This window comes from Thalassophryne amazonica, chromosome 8 (genome assembly GCF_902500255.1).
Source record: "Thalassophryne amazonica chromosome 8, fThaAma1.1, whole genome shotgun sequence".
Classification (NCBI taxonomy): domain Eukaryota; kingdom Metazoa; phylum Chordata; class Actinopteri; order Batrachoidiformes; family Batrachoididae; genus Thalassophryne; species Thalassophryne amazonica.
The window spans coordinates 70,851,363-70,878,164 of NC_047110.1; the positions used below are offsets into that span (position 1 = coordinate 70,851,363).

At 43.5% G+C, this 26,802-nt stretch overlaps 1 protein-coding gene and 1 long non-coding RNA gene across 3 annotated transcripts in view; one reads left to right on the top strand and one right to left on the bottom strand.

Annotated features, from left to right (window-relative positions):
- The window catches only part of grm3 (glutamate receptor, metabotropic 3), a 188,404-nt gene that overhangs the window by 149,221 nt on the left and 12,381 nt on the right, over nucleotides 1-26,802 (bottom strand). The gene's annotated exons all lie outside the window — the stretch shown is intronic.
- Nucleotides 1,307-25,005, top strand: LOC117515867. The gene is made up of 3 exons (XR_004562241.1): nucleotides 1,307-1,549; nucleotides 24,691-24,697; nucleotides 24,994-25,005. It is a non-coding gene; the product is annotated as an uncharacterized LOC117515867 (long non-coding RNA).

The window sequence follows — 26,802 nt, forward strand, 5'->3', positions numbered from 1 at the left end:
AGAGACCCCCACTTACCTTGACTCCCCCTCTCCCACTACCATAAAGTACAGATTGGTCATCCCTGCACTGAAGGTACAATGCATTTGCACTCCAATCACCTGTTTTTGCACAGTCCCATTCATTAAACTATACTTATTTAACAGTGAATATAGGTTTCCCTATTTGACTCTTTTTAATGCTTACAGAAGTGTTTTTCTTTTCTTTTGTGTATGCACCAGTAACACCAGATCAAATTTCTTATGTGTGCGAACTTACTTGGCAACAAATTCTCTTCTGATTCTGATCATGATTCAGTGTGGGGTTTTGTGGGGTCTGACATGTTTTATTTTGTGTACTGTGCTCCACTCCCATTTTTTAGCAGGAAAGAAGCAAAACAGAACAGAAACAGTTTAAAATGGTCAGTTTAACATTTAACATTCAGGGAAAACAGTAACAAGAAGATGAACAAAAGGAAATTTTGTTGATTTAGTAGCATTCACATTTTTTTTTACCACCATTGTCTGTTTATTTGTCTGTTCGTAGGATAATTCAAGAAGTAATGAATGGAACTGAAGAATGCTTGTCACATAGCAATATCTAAGTCAAAACACTGTGATAGGATGTTGATGAAATTTGGTAAGCAGATGATGCCCTGGAAAACTGATCTGGAGCATGTTTTGAATCCAGCATCCAGAAGAAGTTGAAAGCAATATATGTGGCCTTGGCAGAAGTATGTACTGTGTGAGTGCCTTCTAGTTTCATCTTGCATTTCAAGCCATTTCAAACAACAAAATATTTTCTGAAGCAATTATATCATTTAGTGTTGCAAAGGTTTAGCAAGAGAGTCATTTATTTGGTTTATTTACTGCTTTAAATGATTTAAAACAATGAATTGCTTTCTGAAGCAATGCGTCATATTTCATTTCAAGTGTTCTGAAGCAGTAAATTCTTGATTTTGTTTTAGAGTAGCTATTTTAAAATCAGAAAATATTGTCTGAAGCCAATTTCTTTGTTGTTTCTAATGTTTAAAAGTGTGAATTTTTGTCTGACATGCTCAGATTCTTTGAAAACGGATGCAGTAATTGTACCCATGAAGTTGAAGACTGCAAGAGCCACAGTTACCTTGATCTTCACCCAAATGACTGACCTCTGTTTGACCTTGCCTGGACAAATTTAGTCTTTGCCAACGTTAATGAACTGTCTGATACACTTGGGTAGCATGGTGGCTTAATGGTGAGCACTGTTACTTCACAGCAAGAAGGTCATGGGATCGATTCCCACCTGTGACCTTTCTATGTGGAGTTTGCATGTTCTCGCTATGTTTGTGTGGGTTCCCTCCGGGTGCTCCGGCTTCCTCCCACATCCAAAAACATGCAGGTTAGGTGGATTGGAAACTTTAAATTGTCCTTAGGTGTGCGTGTAGTTGTGAATGTGTTTGTTTGTCTATACGTGGCCCTTCGACAGACGGGCGTCCTGTCCAGTGTATACTCCGCCTCATGCCCTATGACTGCTGGGATAGGCTCCAGCCCCCATGACCCTTAACTGGACTAAGTGGTTGAAGATGAGTGAGTGAGAACTATTTCCTTTATTTGACAAATTTTCAAACAGTGAATCATAGTAAAGTGTACTGACACTCTTGAAGAATCCTTTTATGTTTCATTATCTGGTTGGTCTGACACTTTAAGAAAGCTACATGAAATATAAAGTATTCAAAGCTGTTCTCATTATAATCTTCAAATATACCTTGCAGTGCAGTGATACCCAGAGTATTACCATTTCATCTCACCCGCCATCAGGAGCCCTGCACCACCCTTGGTGGCCCTGATGTGTTAAAGCCGTGGTCACAACCCGCCGTACTTGCATGTGCGTGCAGTCTACTTGCAAAAACATGGGCTAAATTTGGAGATCCGTACTTCGTAAGTACTGCCTCAGTATGAATTTAGGAGCACGCAGACACGCTGTAGAGGTTTTAGTGCATGCAGAACTTTCGCTGCGGATTCACCAGCAGTACAGATGACACACGTTGTGAGTACTGCCTCAGTACTGATTCAAAGCAGCACATTTTCATTCAATTACTAATCCGTATGGAGGCAGTAGGCTACTCACCACATACTATGGAATTAAATTGTAGGTATCAGATCTTGAAGCTTGTGCTATACATAAACTTGGACTTTATTTCCAAACTTCAGCAACACAGATATACTCCACACCTTCAGTCTGATAACTAGCTGTAACTTTTCGAGGCAAGTAAACACTCGTACAACTGACTGCTGCAGGCTGGACATGCTCATGCATCGCCGACGCCGAAAAACACCTGCCGCTCCGGTCCCGCTCATAAAAAAGAAAAGCAACCCCACACACACGCACTCTGCTTTATTGTCAACTCTCTTTATCGTTACACTCCTCGAGACGTGCGTTGAATGTACTCCCTCCCTCCTCTTGCTACTGCCTCCGTACGTTTTCACAATAACGTAGTGGCCGTGGCATCCGCAGAAAACGTACGGTGAAAAAAAAAAAACGCACGGTGGGTTGTGACCGGCGCTTAAAGGGTGCAGGCACACAGCGCATGCCCCACTAAGTCAACAAGGAACATACCAACTAGGAAACAAGCCTAGGTAAGTTAGAGAGGCAACACCCCAGACACTGCTCAAGATCACAAATGGCCTGTTGGTCTTATGTGCTGCTGAAAGGATCTCATCTTGTGGTCTTTCATCGCTATCAGCAAGTATTTCCCTCCGGTCACTGGAACTTTCCCCAGAGTCAGTCCAAAGACAGGGATTTCTAATCTTCAAATACACCTTGTGTATTTGAAGTGGCACCCAGAGTAGTACCATCCCAGCTCACCCCCCAACTTGAGCAGCCCTGCGCCACTGTTGGGAGCCCTGATGCTTTTCCTGTCCCTGTATATTAAGCCCCTTTAAGCATTGCTATTAACAGTAACTGAAACTATTCTCCTGTCAGAGCGTTGCTAATCGAAAAATTTCAGCATCATTTAGCTCAGTGCTTAAGTTGCATATGGCTGAGTTCCTCCAGCTGTCACCAAAGTCCCATATAAAAGTATTTATGGCACACACAGCAAGGTGACTGGACACAACAGCAAAAAACAGAGGAGCATTACAAATAAAGTGTCTGTGGAGAAGGTAAAAAACAAACAGACAACAAATACCAAAGACTTTTCTCCAAATCTGGAAACCAAATCGGAGTTAGGAAACAACAAATACTGCACACCATACTGATATTTTACATTTGATCAATTGCAGGAACTTGGACAACTGTTGCAAGACATCTGTTTTGAAGGATCAGTACCTGGCATCCAATTGGTAGTATAGTGGGGAGCAGGTATTCTTTCCCTCACTAACACATGTATTGACTTTGATTTGACCCAGAAAAAAGTATAGGTCAAGGTCAGTGCCTTCTTTACTCGTGTGGGAGGGTTGGAAATAAACTTATCACTAAAATATTATAGAGCGTCAATTAATCGCACAGCAATGGCCTATTTCTACACGTTGACCAGGATTTTACCGAGAATAAATAAGTCAACACAGACGCCATCTTAGCTCAAGGAAGAGGGTTGTGAGGTGGACATAAAACTCAAAGGTCATGGGTTTTGTGTGATTTGTTTTTGAGTAATCATGCAGTGAATGCTATGGAGTTGACTAATGCTCGCACAGTGTGTATGTTTACTCTTTGACCCAGATTTGACCCACAAAAAGCAGATCAAAGTCAGTCACCTTTCAACTCACATGAGACATGTGTAACATAAATATATATATATTCTATTTTTTCTACCTCATTTTTTTAATTTTATTGTACTGTTACAAGTATTATTATTATTGCTTATCCTTGCACATGCTGTTTGATGAACATTTTCCTCTACTTGCACCCATCTTGTGTGTTTTTTAAGAGCTGATGTAACATGTGAATTTCTCCTCTGTTAGATCAATAAAGTGTCTTATCTTATCTTGTCTTATCTTGTCTTATCCTGTCTTATCTTGTCTTATTTTATCTTATTTTTTTGAGTGTACACAGCACAAAACACAGAATACTGTCATCACTGGTTGGAGGGTTAACTCAAAGACTACACCCCCCCCCCCCCCGCCTCAAATTCACTCTTTTATTCTCACCTCATACACTTAACGTCAACATTTGTCAATCTCTAAAACATATCATGTTACACTGACATAATGAACTTTGCAGGGCTCATACTAAACAACAGCAAACATGGGGAGTATGTGCAAACTTCACAAAGAAAAGCCACACATAGAATTTTAACATGGGGCTCTATGTAAAGCGAAACAAGCAGTTGGGCTACTAATATGCAGACCTGGATTTGATTCCCTGTCACGCTACTTGTCTGTGCCCTTGGACAAGATAATTCATCTGCATTGCCCCAGTCGACACAGCCATGTAAACGAGTGCCAGCCTTGCCTGGGAAAGTAACCTGCATTGGATGAGCATCCCATTCAGGGCTTCACGGGGACAATAGGGGAATCAGGGGACAATCAGGGGACAATATAGAAGTTTAACTTGCAACATAAGAGTGTTTATAACTGCACCAGTCAAGCCGATGTTCATGTTCAAACAGGTCAAAACCATTACCTTCTTGGCAGAGGTAATTGTATATATCAAGAGAGTCATCTGGAAATAAAAAAAAATGTCACTGAGGCAAATGAGAGTTTTCAAATACACAATCCCATGTAACAGTCACTCAGACAGAACAGGCTGTCTCACACTACATTTAAAAATACTTTATAATATAGAACGCAATGCTAAAGTACCCTCGGCTGTATGAGTATGGAATCAGTGAAAGAGTGGTGCGAAGCCACCATCTGTGGAATTAAGACTGAATGCCTCTAAGTCAGAATCCTGCCAAGACAAAGTGATACCGAATCGCCATGGATTTTCAGTTGGCCCCTAACAGCTGGGCCCTCCTCTGGGGGGGGTGAGCAGAGCCGTTCATGACTGGAACGGGGCGCTGCCAGATATGTGGCCGCCCCTCTCCTTCCTCGCACCTCATGTTTGTGGAGAACCTGGTGCTAAATCACTTGCAGACAACCTGAGAGGAGTGAGTCCCTATTTGTTTTTCTTTTGGAGGTGATCCGGGTCTGGATTCTCGCTCAGGATTTCACATTAGAGACTTTTAATGATTACGTCAAAATTACTCCACGGATTCTCACCAAATTTGTACTACAGATATAAATTAGGGCATGGAAGACTCCACTGAATTTTGGAGTTGATCTGGATCCAGATTGTGGCTCAGGATTTCCCTTTATAGGGTTTTAAGGATTATGTCAAAACTACTTCACAGATTCTCACCAAATCTGCACCACAGATTATTACACCAGATTATTACACACCCTGCTCAGAGTGCCGCTCTCATTGGACCGACATCTCTGCTGTTTTGGAATTGTGGGATAGCTCGCGCCCACAGATTGAGCTCGTCGGACTACTTTTGCCACCCTGCTCAGTGTGCCGCTCTCATTGAAGCAACAACACACAGAATGTGTCTCTTCCCAGATAGATCTCTTTCAGTGCAACTTCTTGTTCTGACTTTAACATGAAGTTAACACCCAAGTCTTTCATCGCCAAATGTAAATGGTAATCAAACCATTCCAATCATATCTTTTTGAACTCTTCTGCATTAAACTCCATCGTGTCAATGTTTACAATGTGATGTGGGGGAGGTGATGGTCTAGTGGTTAAGGTGTTGGGCTTGAGACCAGAAGATCCTGGGTTCAAATCCCCGCCTGACTGGAAAATCACTAATGGCCCTTGGGCAAGGTCTTTAATCCCCTATTGCTCCCGGTGTGTAGTGAGCGCCTTGTATGGCAGCACCCTGACATCGGGGTGAATGTGAGGCATAACTGTAAAGTGCTTTGAGCATCTGATGCAGATGGAAAAGCGCTATATAAATGCAGTCCATTTACCATGTTTACAATGTGCTTGAGAAATAAGAGGTGAAGTTGCTCATAAACTTTAAGTTTCTTAAATATTTATTACGGGCACTCTTAAAACTTCAGTTATCTTTATAATTTTATTACTGGTAAATTTTAGAATTAATTTAGATGAGATATACTCATTATCTCACAGGAACTACTTTTTGTGCAGGAATTCATCACGCACGTTGGCCGTGGGTGCGTACTAACATAGAATACCCAAAAACTGGCTAGAAATTTAGCCAAAAGAAGAGCATCCACTTTTAGCTTGCCGTAAGCTAACCTAGTGGCGCTCTTGAGAGTGTGAGATATTACAGTGTGGAAGACTCCACTGAATTTTGAATGTGATCCGGTGTTGCAGACCGAACGGTCCCCCCTAAAAATCGGTCCACCCTGCCTTCACTGCGCATGCATCATCAGCCACGGCTCACGGATTATCACCTCGTTTCTGCTTAAAACTGCACTCCAGTCATCATCTATCTCAGTGACACATATCTGAAGCCTTTGTACAACAATCATTTCCACATAAATTCAGCATTATTTCATAATAAAAGATGGAGGAAGGGATCAGAGTGCCGCATCTACACAAGCTGAGGGTTATTTCAACGTCTCACTGATTATTGCCTTGTTTCTGCTTGAAACTAACTTTAGAATGATTTAAGAGGTTTTACTTTGTCATCTGATGGTTAATAATCCCCATTAATCCATTTGATCGCTTTGGGTGAAGAGAGTCCGTCTCAGAAAAGCTGCTTTGTCCCAAACGAGGCATGCGCAGTGGAGGCAGGGCGGACCAATTTTTTTTTGGGGGGGGGGGTTGGGGGGTTGCTCTATGACACTGGATCTGGATTGGTGGACTTCAGAAATTGCTGATTGCTCTTGTTATAGATGTAGCATCTCATCATACTGCACTCTGCACAATAACACACATTGCCATGCAGTGACACACAGTGTTTTCAAATAGGTTGTGCAATGTTCACAACTAGTTCAAAATTGGGGCAACTTTATCTTTTGACCCCTATACAAACTGAAACTGATCTTTGTCACCATTCTTGCTGTTTTTACCCCATAACTCCATAACAGTCAGACATAGATAGTCCAAACTATACCTTTTTGGAATATTTATGACAAATAATGTGTTATACTTTTCAATATGATTGGAACGTTTTTAGATTTTGACCCCTGTGTAATTCTTCATTGACCCCTACCTGGCCGCCGTATTGGATTTTCAAGTGGCCAGCACTTTTTTCTCAAACACTGATTTATGAAGAACAGTCATGCCAAATGAGCTTGCATCACCAAGTGAACAATTCTGGCCAGAAATCATACTTATCTGCTTCACTAAACATAAAACAATGCAACCATTGATATATTTGTAATAAATATGCTGACAAACAAAAACTGTGCTTTGATGCAAGAATCAATGACGCAACGAAGCAATGCTTCCAGGCTGTCTTATTACACACAAACATACTTGTACAGAGGTTTAATACAGCATGTGTCCTAAAAATACACATGGAAAAACATGCTAAATCTTTGCTCTGTGATTAATAAAGTGCAAAATAGCATTAGCTGTATCCAGGTTATGGATCACTGAGTTACTTTATGCTGATTTGTATTGGTTTGCCCACACCAGCATGTTTATTTTGTGAACATTTTAACATGTTCTTTTCTGCAGATTCTTCAGCGCAAAAAAAAAAAAACAACCCAGTGCTGCCCAAACATTTACAATATTGTTTCATCAAGATAAGAAAACTGCTCCTTAGTGCAATACATAGAAGGAAAGAAATAAACAAACAACTGGGAAGACTTTCACAGAAATTTTCTAAACCCAACATGCCATCTCAAAATAAGGTCTACTTTACATCCCAAAGGTGAAAAAGAAGCCATCAGGCTATGTTGCTTTTTCTAATCATGATCCTTTTTGGTAGAACAATAAGATATAGTGATCCATTTTTTAAAGGTCCTTTAAACCCAGGCTTAAAACCCAACTATTCTCTCATTTATTATGATTTGTTGTGCATTATTAGCTCTTCTTTTGTGAAACATTTCAGACTCGTTGAGTGCATATTTTAGGTGGTATTCGACTCCTTTCACACTTTCACAACTTGCGCCATGGTTATTTCTGACTGGTGCTTCCAGATGATGTTTATTACACAACTCGACCATTTTATGGCAACTTCCTGTTGACACCGTGGCAGTAGTTGTAGCCAGTCACCCTGCATTATGACAAACATTCAACAGCAATGGAGTCAGAGTCTGAACCAGTGTTGGCAACTCCTCAGTAAGAAAAGTAGCTATTGGCTGTCCTAAAAGTCACCAGAAGTCGCTAAATGACACCATTGTCTAATTTGCATATTATTTGCATAGTATGACGTTGTCACAGATGCTGTAGGAAAAAGACATGAGAGAGATCACTGAATACATTATCAACCTTTTCATATTGTTTGTTAAATTCCATATTCACAAATGTAGAGTATTGCAAAGGAATTTATAGGGACTTCTGGCTGAATTTGAACAATATATAAGCAGTATATTTTTTCTCCTTTTTTTCTTTTTTTTTTCTCCTATATAAGCAGTATTAAGCTTAAAGACTCTCCCAAATGTCATCATGCTCTATAAGGATTTTTTTTTTTTGAAGAGAATTCATGTTAAAGAATGCCTTTACTTTTGTTATTGTACTATTATTTTTTTTCTATGTCTTTGTGGCCTCATCCTTTGTTCGTTTGCTATTCGTTTGACTGTTAATGTAAAAAACATTGTGGCACACAAAAAAGTGAGTAAAAAGACCTTAATAATATTGAAATACAAATAAACGTGATTGTTGGATTGTTTATTTTGCCATTGCAATTGGCTATCACTTCTCAAAATAACACTCTTCTTGTTATGTGTCGGACGCGGTCGGAGCACCGACCCAGCGTTTGAAAGGACCCAGCATAAAATAAGCAGAGCACGGTTCAAAAGGTAACAGAATTTAATAAACATAACAGTGGGTGAAGTGCTAAACAACTAAAAAGTCCGCGGTCTGGTGAGGTGGAAACACGGCGCGCTCTCAACAGCGCAAACGGTCCGGAGCCACAGCAGTTCGGACCCAGGGACCCCGCCGACACCCCCGTGGTGGCCGCGACAAACCAAGTCTGTGAAGAAAGAAAACATGAGGTGAGTCCAACTCCACACAGAGAGACACAACTCAAAGGTGCACGCAATCAGCAAACACTTCCTGGCTTAAATCTATACATCAGCTTCTCACCCTGCAGGCACGGAACAACTCAGTTCAAATCTCCACTGCAGCAGAAGCTGATTAGACAATTAGCATAACGTGACAGCTCACTAACACAAGGTGTGAGGGACACCAAATCCACTGTCATTACTTCATAAAAGTCACCAAAAACCAAATTACCTCAGGAAGTGTGCTGAAGAGCGTGAGACCTCACCCAATCCTCCTTCACAGACTGTGGCGTCAAACCTGGAGCGGTCTCTGCGTCCGTGATGGTGAGATTGTTCTCCTGACGTCGATCTCACACGTCTGCTCACAAGGTCGAGTCTCTGGCAATCACACACTGTGCATTCAAGGTTTAAATGCAGCAATCTCTGATTAAGACAAAATACACCACAGCTGTGAGTCCTGATGACCTGCACGTGAAAACAAGCCTCAGGTGTTCAGGGTGAGGTCCTAATGCTCAGCCACTCAGTCCTGAATGCATACCACCTGGTGGGAGAAACAGAAAACAAAAACCAAGCCAGCCAAACACCCCAGTCCACAACACTTCTCAATTTCTCAATGCCAGGGATCCTCAAAGTCTGGAGACTATTTTTAGACACAACGCAGCAAACGTGGCTGAGCAAGTCCGAGTCAGGTTTAACATTCAATTCAGGAACAGCCGTGGAGGCATTGCGTGTTTGAAAGCAGAGGATTGTAAATATGCCTCCGCTCAGTGCTTTACAATCGGGCTCTGTGGCTATGCGGCAGCAGCGGAGGTGGGGAGACCCGCTGCCGCTCGGTGAGAACAGAGATGAGATCTGAGTCGCCAAACACCAGAAAAGTCTCCAGTAACACCAGGAAAAGTAGCTAGATTTATCGCTTTTGAGAAATTAAGTCATCAAGAGGGTTTGGAAAGTCACCAGATTTAACAAGAAAGTTGCCAAGTTGGCAACACTGGCCTGACCTGATCTGTTTCATTATATGGGCTCACTCCAAGATGGTATGTGATGTTACTGATTCCATGACAGCAGCAAGAGGATGATGAATTTTTGAACAATTCAAAGTTGTTTGTAATGAAGGCTTCACATGAATGGCCCCGACCTACCCCTTGATGCACATCAAGATTTGCCACCAGTTAATTTCATATACCATACAGTCCCTCCATCATACCACATATAGGCTTTCTGAAGAGCAGGCTTAAAACTCAAAGTGGGCAGAGCCCGAACACGTCCTCCATGTCGGAATCCTCAAATAAGCTAAGGCTAACAAACATGGCTCAAGTATTCAATTAATTCACTGTTTTTGTGGAGTGGATGGTAGTTTTCATTATTGGTGGCTTGGCTGTGGGTGTTGCAAAGCATGACCAGCCTCATGCCTCAGTAACTGTTGCACCATCAGTGGACGTAATGTTTCCAAGCTATTAATATTCGTGGAGTGTACTGCATTCACTGGATAAAAAAGACACCTGGTATCGTAATTACGAGGAAAGAGCTCATAATTACGAGAAAAGATCTCATAATTACAAGATCTTTTCTCATAATTACAAGATCAAGGGTCTATTTTTTATCCAGTGAATGCAGTACACTTCCTTAAATGAGAATCAGAATCAGAATAGCTTTTATTTGCCAGGTATCCACAGAATACAAGGAATTTGACTTCAGTATGAGCTGCACTCTCTCTGTATGGCATGTATACAACCCCAATTCCAATGAAGTTGGAACATTGTGTAAAATATAAATAAAACAGAATACAGTGATTTGCAAATCCTCTTCAACCTATATTCAGTTGAATACACCACAAAGACAACATATTTAATGTTCAAACTGATAAACTTTTTTGTTTTTGTGTAAATATTTGCTCATTTTGAAACTGATGCCTGCAACATGTTTCAAAGAAGCTGGGTCAGTGGAATGTTTACCACTGTGTTACATCACCTTTCCTTCTAACAACACTCAATAAGCATTAGGGAACTGAGGACACTAATTGTTGAAACTTTGTAGGTGGAATGCTTTCCTATTCTTGCTTGATGTACGACTTCAGTTGTTCAACAGCTCGGGGTCTCCGTTGTCATATTTTGCGCTTCATAATGAGCCATACATTTTCAATGGGAGACAGGTCTGGACTGCAGGCAGGCCAGTCTAGTACCCGCACTCTTTTACTATGAAGCCACGCTGTTGTAACACATGTAGAATGTGGCTTGGCATTGTCTTGCTGAAATAAGCAGCGACGTCCCTGAAGAAGACGTTGCTTGGATGGCAGCATGTGTTGCTCCAAAACCTGGATGTACCTTTCAGCATTGATGGTGCCATCGCAGATGTGTAACTTGCCCATGCCATGGGCACTAACATACCCCCATACCATCAGAGATGCTGGCTTTTGAACTTTGCGCTGGTAACAATCTGGATGGTCTTTTTCCTCTTTTGTCTGGAGGACACAACATCCATGATTTCCAAAAACAATTTGAAAGGTGGACTCATCAGACCACAGCACACTTTTCCACTTTGCGTCTGTCTGTTTCAAATGAGCTTGGGCCCAGAGAAGGCAGCGGCGTTTCTGGATGTTGTTGATGTATGGCTTTCACTTTGCATGGTAGAGTTTTAACTTGCACTTGTAGATGTAGCAACGTATTGTGTTAACTGACAATGGTTTTCTGAAGTGTTCCTCAGCCCACGCGGTAAGATCCTTTACACAATGGTGTCAGTTTTTAATGCAGTGCGCCTCTGAGGGATCGAAGGTCACAGGCATTCAATGTTGGTTTTTGGCCTTGCCGCTTATGTGTAGACAGTTCTCCAGATTCTCTGAATCTTCTGATTATATTATGGCCTGTAGATGATGGAATCCCTAAATACTTGCAATTGTATGTTGAGAAACATTGTTCTTAAACTGTTGGACTATTTTTTTCACACAGTTGTTCACAAAGTGGTGATCCTCACCCCATCTTTGCTTGTGAACAGCTGAGCCTTTTGGGGATGCTCCTTTTATACCCAATCATGACACTCACCTGTTTCCAATTAACCTGTTCACCTGTTGAATGTTCCAAACAGGTGTTCTTTGAGCAATCATCAAATTTCCCAGTCTTTTGTTACCACTGTCCCAGCTTTTGTGAAATGTGTTGCAGGTATCCATTTCAAAATGAGCAAATAGTTGCACAAAAACAAAAAAGTCTATCAGTTTGAACATTAAATATCTTGTCTTTGTGGTGTATTCAACTGAATACAGGTTGAAGAGCATTTGCAAATCATTGTATTCTGTTTTTATTTAAACTTCACACAACGTCCCAACTTCATTGGAACTGGGGTTGTAAATATACACTAAACACTTAATAATTCACAGTAATAAAATGTGCAAATGAAATGTGCAAGTAAAATAAAATGCACAATAAGAAAAAGAAAAAAGAAAATGATGTGCAAAACAGACAACAGATTGAAGTTAAGTTGTACATGAGGGATTTAAATGAATTAGTGAGTTTTTCATTCATTCAGTTTCTGAACCAGTTTCTAACTTTTAGGGGTCACGGGGGCTGGGGTCTATCCCAGTGCACACAGGGTGGAAAGCATGGTGCAAGAAGGACAGGGGCTAACACATATAGACAGACAAACACATTCACACTCTCCTTCACACCTACGATCAATTTCAGAGTTCCAACTGATGTAATCTGCACCTGCAGCAAACCATTGCAAATATGGGGACAAAATGGAAACCCCATGCTAAAATTTCAGTAAGTGGAAATACCGGGATAGTCTGGCATAGTCAATACAATTAACAACTCACCTCACCATATTACCTTTGATATTTGAAACAAAATACTCAAAAAAGGAAAAACACAGTGAAGACCACAGCAATTAGTTGCCACTGCTAATATGGCCATGGAGCCTGGACTTATCTCACTGGCACACAACCATCACTCAAAGTGACCACACTTCTAATTATTCATAACTTTATGGGGCTGATTTACTTATAATTTGTTTGTGTAAAATGTGTGTGGAAAAACCACAGGTCCTACACTGAGGACTGCATCTTTCAAATGTGCAAAATATATACATACATATTGTCCATTTAACATTTGCCTTCATGAATATGCAAATTGGGGTGTGTCCACTTGAATGCACAAGGTGAGGCTTGCACACCCAACATAATTTATCAAAGCTAAAAGTAATTTGAGAAGCTGAAGATTCGCAGGCATGAATAAATCTGATTCAAAGTCCTTTCTTGTGAGCTTTTTGGGTATGCATTTCTTTATTTTTACGCACTAACCTTCTTTAAAATAGAAAGCACCGCAATGAAACATTAGAGTGGCTTATTTTTCATGAAACAAAACATTCACAGCCTGCGTAAAAATAAATGTGACTTATCTTGTTTTTCTATGTAATAGAAATATGAGTAGAAAATCCTGTGTGCATCTTATTCAGTGCATCCCCCATATGCAACCTCGCACAGGAAATGATAGCGGTCAGCGCCACAGTCTATGGTCAGGACCAAGGACAGGTCTCTTAACACTATGGACAGCTGCTGTGGACAGCCACCAACATATAAAACTTACACAAATGATTCGCATTCTGTATCACTGACGGACTCACTCATCTTAAACCACTTATCCTGAACCGGGTCGTGGGATTCTGTATCACGTCCCCTTCAATTATGTGAAAGTGAAGAGAATATATGAATACCAGAGTGAAATGCACTCCATCCTGGGAATGTGTATTTGAATATTGTTGCCTTAAACTGAGACTAAGGTGACCAGTCCTGAATTTGGATGTGTTCCAAACACTGTGTACCTTGTGTGACAAAACAATTTAAAAGCACATTAATTCTTGTTTTGGTAAATGTTCAATAAATCACATTTGTGTGTCTTATGTTGTACACAGCTACAAGTGGCTGATTGAATATAATTTAGTATTTATGGTCTTTTACACATAAAATTGTCATTTACATAAGGCTGTCTACGTCACATGTCATATGTGCAATTATTCTTAAAAAATCACCTGCAAAACATTCACCAACCCAGTGTGGAATGCCCACAGAATTTAGCACTTGTTATATGGGACCTTAACAAATCAGACCCTATGTCTTAGAATACATTAAACTGATGGGTTAAAAAAAATCTTCTTCAATATATATATTTATTTCATTCATTTAAAAGAAAAAACAAAACAGAAAAGCAGAAATAAAGCATCTCAATTACCAGAATGAAAAGGAGCAGAGAGAAGAACAAGTCTTATATATTCTGCCCCTTTTTACAATACAATCTTTCAATATCCAGTGTCATTATTCGACATTATTTAACAGATTGTATTTCTTTAACTTGTCACATACCACTGACTTATTTCATAATTATGACCATTATTTAATAGATTACATCTCTGACAAGTTACATTTTTAAACTTAAAACATTTTAAACATTATTAACAAATTACCTTTTTGACTTCCTTACAGCCCACTGACTTATTTCATAGTTTCATACTTAATACATCTAGTTTAATATGTTTTTTAAAATAATTTAAGCAACCTTAATTCTTTAATTTCTTTGTTGAGATTGTTCCATAATTTTACAGCATTTACTGCAATACTCCGTTCCTTTACTTTGGTTCTAAATCTTGGTTTTCTAAAGACTTCTATTCCTTTCAGTTTATAACTACTTACTCTTTTCTCAAACATATTTTGAATGTTTGTTGGTAAAGCATTTTTATTAGCTTGATGCATTGTTTGTAATATTTTCAAATTGACCAAATCACGAAATTTAAGTACCCTATACTTAATGAACAATGGGTTAGATGGATCTCTAAAACCACTGTTACTAATCACCCTTAAAGCCCTTTTCTGCAGAATAAACAAAGGTTGTATATAAGTTGTATATGTTGATCCCTAGATTTCTACACAATAAGTTAAATATGGGAAAATCAATGAATTGTACAATGTTAATAAACCATAACTATTTAATGAATATTTTACTTTATGCAAAACAGCAATGGCTTTCGCTATTTTTCCTTTTATGTAATTTATGTGTGACTTCCATGTCCTCCATCCATGACTTCCATCCTCTCATACTGTTGGCTTGAATGGGGAAACAAGCTGTGAAGGGAGAAACAGTTTTTGCACCATGCTTATTTCTGCTGCAAATTTCAAAATTTTTAATTGGGGTTTTTCCATAGACTGTATATATGCTGGACAACACCTGCATGACGTCAAACATTGGTTTTCTTTAGAGACCCAGAAAACCCAAAATAAAGCCCGAAGGATGAACTAATTAATGCATAAAGGGGAGGAGCATGGGTGGCTCCTTGTGTGATGAAACATGCCTGAACACGCCCCTCTCTTACAGTCCGAACCACCTAACCTGGGTTTGAGTGCTTATAATCAGGCTCGGACTGGTAATCTGTGATTTTGGGCATTTGCCGGTGGGCCACTGCACGTTTAGATGTGCGTGGGCCGGCCGTCCCATATTTATAGAGATTATGGAAATATACAGTGCTCTTGAACCGCGCGCTGCTGTCAACACGAGGAAAATCCATGATCGGTGAAGCTACAGCATTTAATCGGCGCAGCTGCAGAGCCACTTCCTGAATTTGTGTCAAAATAAAAGTTCTGTAGTGTTTCATACACGGTGCAGTCTTATTCTAGGTTTCAGTTTTGTTTCCGTTTGATCACACAACGGCCACTCCCGCCCCTGTGAATGGATTGAGTCCTCGGCGCCTGGACTTCTCTCCTCTCTTATACTGATACAAGGTTGGAATTGTTTCTTTTATCTTAATTAACTATGCTTTACTTTTGTTAATCTTTAAATGCAACAGCTACGATCTTCAGCTCCTTAATTTGCTGCTGTGTGAATCCTAGCAGTGGTTACACATTACCTCTCTCTCTCTCTCACTCACTCACACACTTTGGAGACACAAAAACTTTTTTTCTGTGTGCTTTTGCTTCTGTTTCGTCAGACCTGGCGCCAGAAAAAAAAAAAAAAAAAGCTTGTGTATTTACGCTCCACCGTTGTAAGAGACTAACTAAGAGTGAAGAGTGATGACAATATTTTTTTAAATTATTATTTGAACGTATAGACGCTCGGTCAAGTGATCTCCTGCATACCACACAGAGTACTGTCGAGATGAGATGCGCCAACTTTCGACTCTCTGAGCTGTGACGTACCTTCGCATTGTCCAATAGGAACGACGCATCGGGCCAAAACACGGAAGACTCGTGGCAGAAACCACTGATCTCTACAAAATGGATTGGACCTATCCGATTGGTGCAGAAACCACTGATCTGTACAAAACATTAACGTGTGACAGGACTGCTCATTTATAGAGCAGTTTTCTGAAGAAAAATCATTGGAAATGTTTTTTTGTTGTTGTTACCTCAAAATTTCTGATTACTGTTAAAAAAAAAGTTTAGAACACTTGTAATTAAAACAGGTAAATAAATCAATAAATGGTTCTTTAGAAACCTTTCATCTGTATTAAAACCACCTGTTATTTCAGATTAGATAATTTCTTGTTTAACATAAGGAACCTCAGACATTTATTTTTAGACAAATAAAATAACATGGAAACTTGTATATTTTTTGAAGTATGGTAGATTATTTATTTCTTATTTCAACCAGAAAAACAAACACTTAATAAATACAAATGTTTATTATAAATGCAAAAGGAAATAATTTAACAATGACTTTTGGGAAAGTGTAGTGACACGGACCCACAACAGGGGGCGCAAATGAACGGTCAATAGATGAGCCAAAAAGTAACAATTTAATGTTGTGAATGTGCACAACGAACATACAGACAATCACAGAATATCATAACAGTCAATACACAGAGGTGACGTGTGGGCAGGCTCGAGGATAGAAGACGTCTGTCCTGAGAAGAGCCGGAACCACACAATTTCCGCCGCCCCAGAACCTGGTGAATACTGGAGCCGCCAAGTCCCGAATTCCCAGGTGATCACCGTCCCCGACTGTCGGATCTGGTACTGCTGGCGAAGAACAAAGACAGTCAAGTGTGGGTGTGTGTACACCCAGTAACAACAACGGTGGGAATGCCACCTCCACCTCTCATTCAATATGTTGCAGCGGTCTCAGCTGAAAAGGAGCGCCGTCTTGCACAGCCTCCTCACAAACGACCGGTTCTCCTGCAAATTGTCACAATAACAGAGTTACAAATCTCACAAAAAGGCTGAGAGTATTACCTCCTATGAAGTATGATATCTCGGCAACGAGGTGGAGATGACGTCTGGTCTTTATGGAGTGAGATGATGTTGAGTAGATAGGTGACAGCTGTCAAGAGGTAATGAGCGACAGCTGTCACCCCCGGCTGTGTCCATGGCGGCAGCGCCCTCTCGTGCCTGAAGCCCGCACTTCAGGCAGGGCGCCCTCTGGTGGTGGGCCAGCAGTACCTCCTCTTCTGGCGGCCCACACAACAGGACCCCCCCTCACCAGGTTTGTCGGGGTGTCGGCGGTAGAAGTCGGCCAGGAGGGCCGGATCCAGGATGAAGCTCCTCTTCACCCAGGAGCGTTCTTCGGGTCCATACCCCTCCCAGTCCACCAAGTACTGGAACCCCCGACCCATCCGACGGACGTCCAGGAGCCGGCGCACCGTCCAAGCCGGCTCCCCGTCGATGATCCGAGCAGGAGGCGGCGCCGGTCCGGGAGCACAGAGGGGTGAGGTGTGGTGAGGTTTGATCCTTGACACATGAAAGACCGGGTGGATCCGCAGTGAAGCCGGGAGTTGGAGCTTCACTGCGGCAGGACTGAGGATTTTGAGGATCTTGTATGGCCCAATATACCTGTCCTTGAGTTTCGGGGAGTCCACCTGGAGGGGGATGTCCTTCATGGATAGCCACACCTTCTGCCCGGGCTGGTAAGCAGGGGCCGGGGATCGCCGGCGGTCTGCATGGGTCTTCGCCCTCGTCCGGGCCTTCAACAAGGCAGAACGGGCGGAGCGCCACACCCGACGGCACTTCCGCAGGTGGGCCTGGACCGAGGGCACACCGACCTCTTCCTCCACCACGGGAAACAACGGGGGCTGATACCCCAAACACACCTTAAATGGGGAGAGGCCGGTGGCAGAAGACACCTGGCTGTTATGCGCATACTCGATCCAGGCCAGATGGTTACTCCAGGCCGTCGGGTGCGCGGATGTGACGCAGCGGAGGGTCTGTTCCAGTTCCTGGTTGGCCCGCTCTGCCTGTCCGTTCGTCTGTGGATGGTACCCGGACGAGAGGCTGACGGTGGCCCCCAGTTCCCTGCAGAAGCTCCTCCAGACGTGTGAGGAGAACTGGGGACCACGATCAGAGACGATGTCAGAGGGTATCCCATGCAGACGGATGACGTGGTGGACCAGGAGGTCTGCTGTCTCCTGGGCTGTTGGGAGCTTCGGGAGGGCCACGAAGTGGGCCACCTTGGAGAATCGGTCCACTATCGTGAAGATGGTGGTGTTGCCCTGGGACGGCGGGAGGCCCGTGACGAAATCCAGGCCGATGTGGGACCAGGGGCGATGAGGCACCGGCAGCGGCTGGAGGAGTCCTTGGGCCATCTTATGTACTGCCTTGCCCCTGGCACAGGTGGTGCAGGCCTGGATATATTCCCGGACGTCGGCCTCCATAGACGCCCACCAGAAGCGCTGCCGGACAACTACCATGGTCCTTCGCACCCCTGGATGACAGGAGAGCTTGGAGCCATGACAGAAGTCCAAGACTGCAGCTCTGGCCTCTGGTGGGACGTACTGACGGTTCTTCGGACCGGTTCCAGGGTCCGGGCTCCGTGCCAGGGCCTCCCGGACGGTCTTCTCCACGTCCCAGGTGAGGGTGGCCATGATAGTGGACTCCGGAATGATGGGCTCCGGTGGATCCGACAGCTCTGTTTTGACGTCGTCTTCGTGTACCCGGGACAAGGCATCCGATCTCTGGTTCTTGGTCCCGGGGCGATAGGTGATCCAGAAGTCGAAACGCCCGAAGAACAGTGACCAGCGGGCTTGCCTGGGGTTCAGCCGCTTGGCGGTCCTGATATACTCCAGGTTTCGATGGTCAGTGAAAACTGTGAATGGCACAGACGCTCCCTCCAACAGGTGTCTCCACTCCTCAAGAGCCTCTTTCACCGCAAGGAGTTCTTGATTGCCGACGTCATAGTTCCGTTCAGCCGGGGTCAACCTGCGGGAAAAGTAGGCACACGGGTGAAGAACCTTATCGGTCTCTCCGCTCTGGGACAGCACGGCTCCTATCCCTGAGTCAGAGGCGTCCACTTCAACCATGAACTGGCGGCTAGGGTCGGGCTGCACCAAAACTGGCGCAGTAGAGAACCGTCATTTCAACTCCTTGAACGCGGCTTCGCACCGATCCGACCAGGTGAAGGGGACTTTTGGAGAGGTCAGGGCTGTCAGGGGGCTAACTACCTGACTGTAGCCCTTAATGAACCTCCTATAGAAATTAGCGAAGCCGAGGAACTGTTGCAGCTTCCTACGGCTTGTTGGTTGGGGCCAATCTCTCACCGCCGCAACCTTGGCCGGATCAGGGGCGACGGAGTTGGAGGAGATTATAAACCCCAGGAAGGACAAAGACGCGCGGTGAAACTCGCACTTCTCGCCCTTCACAAACAGTCGGTTCTCTAACAACCGCTGCAGGACCTGACGTACATGCTGGACATGGGTCTCAGGATCCGGAGAAAAGATGAGAATATCGTCCAGATATACGAAGACGAATCGGTGCAGGAAGTCCCGCAAGACGTCGTTAACCAAGGCTTGGAACATCGCGGGGGCGTTGGTGAGGCCGAACGGCATGACCGGGTACTCAAAGTGACCTAACGGGGTGTTAAATGCCGTCTTCCATTCGTCTCCCTTCCGGATCCGAACCAGGTGATACGCATTCCTAAGATCCAGCTTAGTAAAGATTTTGGCTCCATGCAGGGGGGTGAACACGGAATCTAACAATGGCAACGGGTATCGGTTGCGAACCATAATCTCATTCAGCCCCCTGTAATCAATACATGGACGAAGTCCGCCATCTTTCTTGCCCACAAAAAAGAAACCTGCCCCCATCGGGGAGGTGGAGTTCCGGATCAGCCCGGCAGCTAATGAGTCCCGGATGTAGGTCTCCATTGATTCGCGCTCAGGTCGTGAGAGGTTGTACAGCCTGCTGGACGGGAACTCAGCGCCTGGAACCAAATCAATGGCACAATCGTACGGACGGTGCGGGGGAAGGGTGAGTGCCAGATCCTTGCTGAAGACGTCAGCAAGATCGTGGTACTCAACCGGCACTGCCGTCAGATTGGGAGGGACTTTGACCTCCTCCTTAGCCTGTGAACCGGGAGGAACCGAGGATCCTAAACACCCCCGATGGCAGGTTTCGCTTCACTGAACCACCACCCCAAACGGCCAATCAATCCGGGGATTGTGCTTCAACATCCATGGGATGCCCAAAATCATGCGGGAGGTAGAAGGAGTCACAAAAAACTCAATCTCCTCCCGATGGTTTCCAGACACTACCAGAGTTACTGGTTGTGTCTTGTGTGTGAGTAAAGGGAGGAGGGTGCCATCTAGTGCCCGCACCTGCAATGGCGAAGGAAGCGCCACCAGAGGGAGCCCTACCTCCCTTGCCCATCTGCTGTCTAGCAGATTCCCTTCTGACCCCGTGTCCACCAGTGCTCGGGCTTGAAGGGTTAAATCCCCGCTCAGGATTGTGACTGGGAGTCATGTGGCAATTTGTGTGTGTCTCACTTGAATGGTTTGACCCCTCCTTAGCCCAGTCTCTAAGGGCGGTTGTTGTCGTTTTGGCCGTTTGGGGCAGTTTCTCTGTGTGTGCTCAGTTGAGCTGCAGAGAAAACACTCTCCACGGATCAGCCTCCCCATTTTGGCCCTGTGCGTTTCCCTAACAACGTCAGCAGGGGGAGCTGTTGCCCCACAAAGCGCTGCGGCTGTGGAGCGTGGGGAGGGTGGCGCCTTATCGAACCCGGAAGGGAGAGGGGCGGCGCGTATCCGGTCACGTCCTTCGCCTCGCTCCCGACGGCGTTCCTCCAACCGATTGTCTAACCATATAACGAGATCGATAAGCCCATCTAAATCCCGCGGTTCCTCCTTAGCTACCAGCTGCTCCTTCAGAACCAACGACAGTCCGTTTACGAAGGCGGCGCGGAGCGCAGCGTTATTCCAGCCGGACCTCGCAGCCACGATGTGGAAGTTGACTGCATAAGCGGCTGCGCTCTCGCGTCCCTGTCTCATTGACAGCAGCACAGTTGAAGCGGTCTCTCCTCTGTTAGGGTGATCAAACACTGTTCTGAACTCCCCCACAAACCCAGTGTATGCTGATAACAACCGTGAGTTCTGTTCCCAGAGCGCCGTAGCCCAGGCGCGTGCTTTACCCAGAAGCAGAGCAATCACATAAGCTATTTTACTAGCATCTGACGCGTACATGACGGGACGTTGTGCGAAGACGAGCGAACACTGCATAAGAAAGTCCGCGCACGTCTCCACACAACCTCCGTATGGCTCAGGAGGGCTTATGTATGCTTCAGGGGATGGTGGGAGGGGTTGTTGAACCACCACTGGAACGTTTATATCCTGCACAGGGTCAGCAGGAGGACGAGCTGCAGCAGCGCCCAGAGCGCTCGCCGCAATCTGTGCGGAGAGAGCCTCCACCCTGCGGTTCAGGAGGATGTTTTGCTCAGTCATTTGATCCAACCGAGCCGTAAAGGCGGTGAGAATGTGCTGCAGCTCACCAATCACGTCTCCTGCAGATGCCTGCGCTCCCTGCTCTCCCATTGGTCGTTCAACAGCCGGGTGACGCCCCTCGGAGTCCATGACGCTGGCCGAGATATCCTGTTGGGAAAGTGTAGTGACACGGACCCACAACAGGGGGCGCAAATGAACGGTCAATAGATGAGCCAAAAAGTAACAATTTAATGTTGTGAATGTGCACAACGAACATACAGACAATCACAGAATATCATAACAGTCAATACACAGAGGTGACGTGTGGGCAGGCTCGAGGATAGAAGACGTCTGTCCTGAGAAGAGCCGGAACCACACGATTTCCGCCGCCCCAGAACCTGGTGAATACTGGAGCCGCCAAGTCCCGAATTCCCAGGTGATCACCGTCCCCGACTGTCGGATCTGGTACTGCTGGCGAAGAACAAAGACAGTCAAGTGTGGGTGTGTGTACACCCAGTAACAACAACGGTGGGAATGCCACCTCCACCTCTCATTCAATATGTTGCAGCGGTCTCAGCTGAAAAGGAGCGCCGTCTTGCACAGCCTCCTCACAAACGACCGGTCCTCCTGCAAATTCTCACAATAACAGAGTTACAAATCTCACAAAAAGGCTGAGAGTATTACCTCCTATGAAGTATGATATCTCGGCAACGAGGTGGAGATGACGTCTGGTCTTTATGGAGTGAGATGATGTTGAGTAGATGGGTGACAGCTGTCAAGAGGTAATGAGCGACAGCTGTCACCCCCGGCTGTGTCCATGGCGGCAGCGCCCTCTCGTGCCTGAAGCCCGCACTTCAGGCAGGGCGCCCTCTGGTGGTGGGCCAGCAGTACCTCCTCTTCTGGCGGCCCACACAACAATGACTGCAGTGTGATTATAAAGTAGGATTTCTGTGACATAAACCTCATGATGTTTTATATATATATATATATATATATATATATATAGTCATTTAAACTTGTAATTTCGTCAAAATATGTAATTGCCTTTAATGTTATCAGGACGCCCCCTCGTGGCACCAGGTCCGCATTTTGTACTATGATCAAGGTGAAATGACAGTGAAAGTGTGTGTTTAGGTGTGTGTTCATGGTGTTTAGGTGTATAGTATTTGTTCATTGGGGGTTCGGTATGGACGGGTGGGTGTGCGCGTTTGGGGGTGGATTCATCGGGCCAATAGTGGGCTGGTCCAGAGGAAAAATGCCAGGGCCAAAATTTGTTCCCAGTCCGACCCTGCTTATAATATCATACTTTTGGGGACTGCATGGTCGTTCTTCTAACGGTTTACTTTGTTGTGGATGTTAAAAGTTATGATCAATCAATCAATCAATTTTTTTTATATAGCGCCAAATCACAACAAACAGTTGCCCCAAGGCGCTTTATATTGTAAGGCAAGGCCATACAATAATTATGTAAAACCCCAACGGTCAAAAGGACCCCCTGTGAGCAAGCACTTGGCTACAGTGGGAAGGAAAAACTCCCTTTTAACAGGAAGAAACCTCCAGCAGAACCAGGCTCAGGGAGGGGCAGTCTTCTGCTGGGACTGGTTGGGACTGAGGGAGAGAACCAGGAAAAGACATGCTGTGGAGGGGAGCAGAGATCGATCACTAATGATTAAATGCAGAGTGGTGCATACAGAGCAAAAAGAGAAAGAAACAGTGCATCATGGGAACCCCCCAGCAGTCTACGTCTATAGCAGCATAACTAAGGGATGGTTCAGGGTCACCTGATCCAGCCCTAACTATAAGCTTTAGCAAAAAGGAAAGTTTTAAGCCTAATCTTAAAAGTAGAGAGGGTGTCTGTCTCCCTGATCTGAATTGGGAGCTGGTTCCACAGGAGAGGAGCCTGAAAGCTGAAGGCTCTGCCTCCCATTCTACTCTTACAAACCCTAGGAACTACAAGTAAGCCTGCAGTCTGAGAGCGAAGCGCTCTATTGGGGTGATATGGTACTACGAGGTCCCTAAGATAAGATGGGACCTGATTATTCAAAACCTTATAAGTAAGAAGAAGAATTTTAAATTCTATTCTAGAATTAACAGGAAGCCAATGAAGAGAGGCCAATATAGGTGAGATATGCTCTCTCCTTCTAGTCCCCGTCAGTACTCTAGCTGCAGCATTTTGAATTAACTGAAGGCTTTTTAGGGAACTTTTAGGACAACCTGATAATAATGAATTACAATAGTCCAGCCTAGAGGAAATAAATGCATGAATTAGTTTTTCAGCATCACTCTGAGACAAGACCTTTCTGATTTTAGAGATATTGCGTAAATGCAAAAAAGCAGTCCTACATATTTGTTTAATATGCGCTTTGAATGACATATCCTGATCAAAATGACTCCAAGATTTCTCACAGTATTACTAGAGGTCAGGGTAATGCCATCCAGAGTAAGGATCTGGTTAGACACCATGTTTCTAAGATTTGTGGGGCCAAGTACAATAACTTCAGTTTTATCTGAGTTTAAAAGCAGGAAATTAGAGGTCATCCATGTCTTTATGTCTGTAAGACAATCCTGCAGTTTAGCTAATTGGTGTGTGTCCTCTGGCTTCATGGATAGATAAAGCTGGGTATCATCTGCGTAACAATGAAAATTCAAGCAATACCGTCTAATAATACTGCCTAAGGGAAGCATATATAAAGTGAATAAAATTGGTCCTAGCACAGAACCTTGTGGAACTCCATAATTAACTTTAGTCTGTGAAGAAGATTCCCCATTTACATGAACAAATTGTAATCTATTAGACAAATATGATTCAAACCACCGCAGCGCAGTGCCTTTAATACCTATGGCATGCTCTAATCTCTGTAATAAAATTTTATGGTCAACAGTATCAAAAGCAGCACTGAGGTCTAACAGAACAAGCACAGAGATGAGTCCACTGTCCGAGGCCATAAGAAGATCATTTGTAACCTTCACTAATGCTGTTTCTGTACTATGATGAATTCTAAAACCTGACTGAAACTCTTCAAATAGACCATTCCTCTGTAGATGATCAGTTAGCTGTTTTACAACTACCCTTTCAAGAATTTTTGAGAGAAAAGGAAGGTTGGAGATTGGCCTATAATTAGCTAAGATAGCTGGGTCAAGTGATGGCTTTTTAAGTAATGGTTTAATTACTGCCACCTTAAAAGCCTGTGGTACATAGCCAACTAACAAAGATAGATTGATCATATTTAAGATCGAAGCATTAAATAATGGTAGGGCTTCCTTGAGCAGCCTGGTAGGAATGGGGTCTAATAAACATGTTGATGGTTTGGATGAAGTAACTAATGAAAATAACTCAGACAGAACAATCGGAGAGAAAGAGTCTAACCAAATACCGGCATCACTGAAAGCAGCCAAAGATAACGATACGTCTTTGGGATGGTTATGAGTAATTTTTTCTCTAATAGTTAAAATTTTGTTAGCAAAGAAAGTCATGAAGTCATTACTAGTTAAAGTTAATGGAATACTCAGCTCAATAGAGCTCTGACCATTGTCAGCCTGGCTACAGTGCTGAAAAGAAACCTGGGGTTGTTCTTATTTTCTTCAATTAGTGATGAGTAGAAAGATGTCCTAGCTTTACGGAGGGCTTTTTTATAGAGCAACAGACTCTTTTTCCAGGCTAAGTGAAGATCTTCTAAATTAGTGAGACGCCATTTCCTCTCCAACTTACGGGTTATCTGCTTTAAGCTACGAGTTTGTGAGTTATACCACGGAGTCAGACACTTCTGATTTAAAGCTCTCTTTTTCAGAGGAGCTACAGCATCCAAAGTTGTCTTCAATGAGGATGTAAAACTATTGACGAGATACTCTATCTCCCTTACAGAGTTTAGGTAGCTACTCTGCACTGTGTTGTTATATGGCATTAGAGAACATAAAGAAGGAATCATATCCTTAAACCTAGTTACAGCGCTTTCTGAAAGACTTCTAGTGTAATGAAACTTATTCCCTACTGCTGGGTAGTCCATCAGAGTAAATGTAAATGTTATTAAGAAATGATCAGACAGAAGGGAGTTTTCAGGGAATACTGTTAAGTCTTCTATTTCCATACCATAAGTCAGAACAAGATCTAAGATATGATTAAAGTGGTGGGTGGACTCATTTACTTTTTGAGCAAAGCCAATAGAGTCTAATAATAGATTAAATGCAGTGTTGAGGCTGTCATTCTCAGCATCTGTGTGGATGTTAAAATCGCCCACTATAATTATCTTATCTGAGCTAAGCACTAAGTCAGACAAAAGGTCTGAAAATTCACAGAGAAACTCACAGTAACGACCAGGTGGACGATAGATAATAACAAATAAAACTGGTTTTTGGGACTTCCAATTTGGATGGACAAGACTAAGAGACAAGCTTTCAAATGAATTAAAGCTCTGTCTGGGTTTTTGATTAATTAATAAGCTGGAATGGAAGATTGCTGCTAATCCTCCGCCCCGGCCCGTGCTACGAGCATTCTGACAGTTAGTGTGACTCGGGGGTGTTGACTCATTTAAACTAACATATTCATCCTGCTGTAACCAGGTTTCTGTTAGGCAGAATAAATCAATATGTTGATCAATTATTATATCATTTACCAACAGGGACTTAGAAGAGAGAGACCTAATGTTTAATAGACCACATTTAACTGTTTTAGTCTGTGGTGCAGTTGAAGGTGCTATATTATTTTTTCTTTTTGAATTTTTTTGCTTAAATAGATTTTTGCTGGTTATTGGTAGTCTGGGAGCAGGCACCGTCTCTACGGGGATGGGGTAATGAGGGGATGGCAGGGGGAGAGAAGCTGCAGAGAGGTGTGTAAGACTACAACTCTGCTTCCTGGTCCCAACCCTGGATAGTCACGGTTTGGAGGATTTAAGAAAATTTTCTCAGTAATCGTGCCGATAGCTGCTAAAAGTGCTAACGCCATTAGCATACAACATTTAATCCGATGAGATTTTCGCTCAGCACAAATACTGCAACAGAGACGTCTGATCCGTGAGGACGTTTCACCTCAACAAGCCATATTATTTCAGGTGTTTGTAATGAAATACT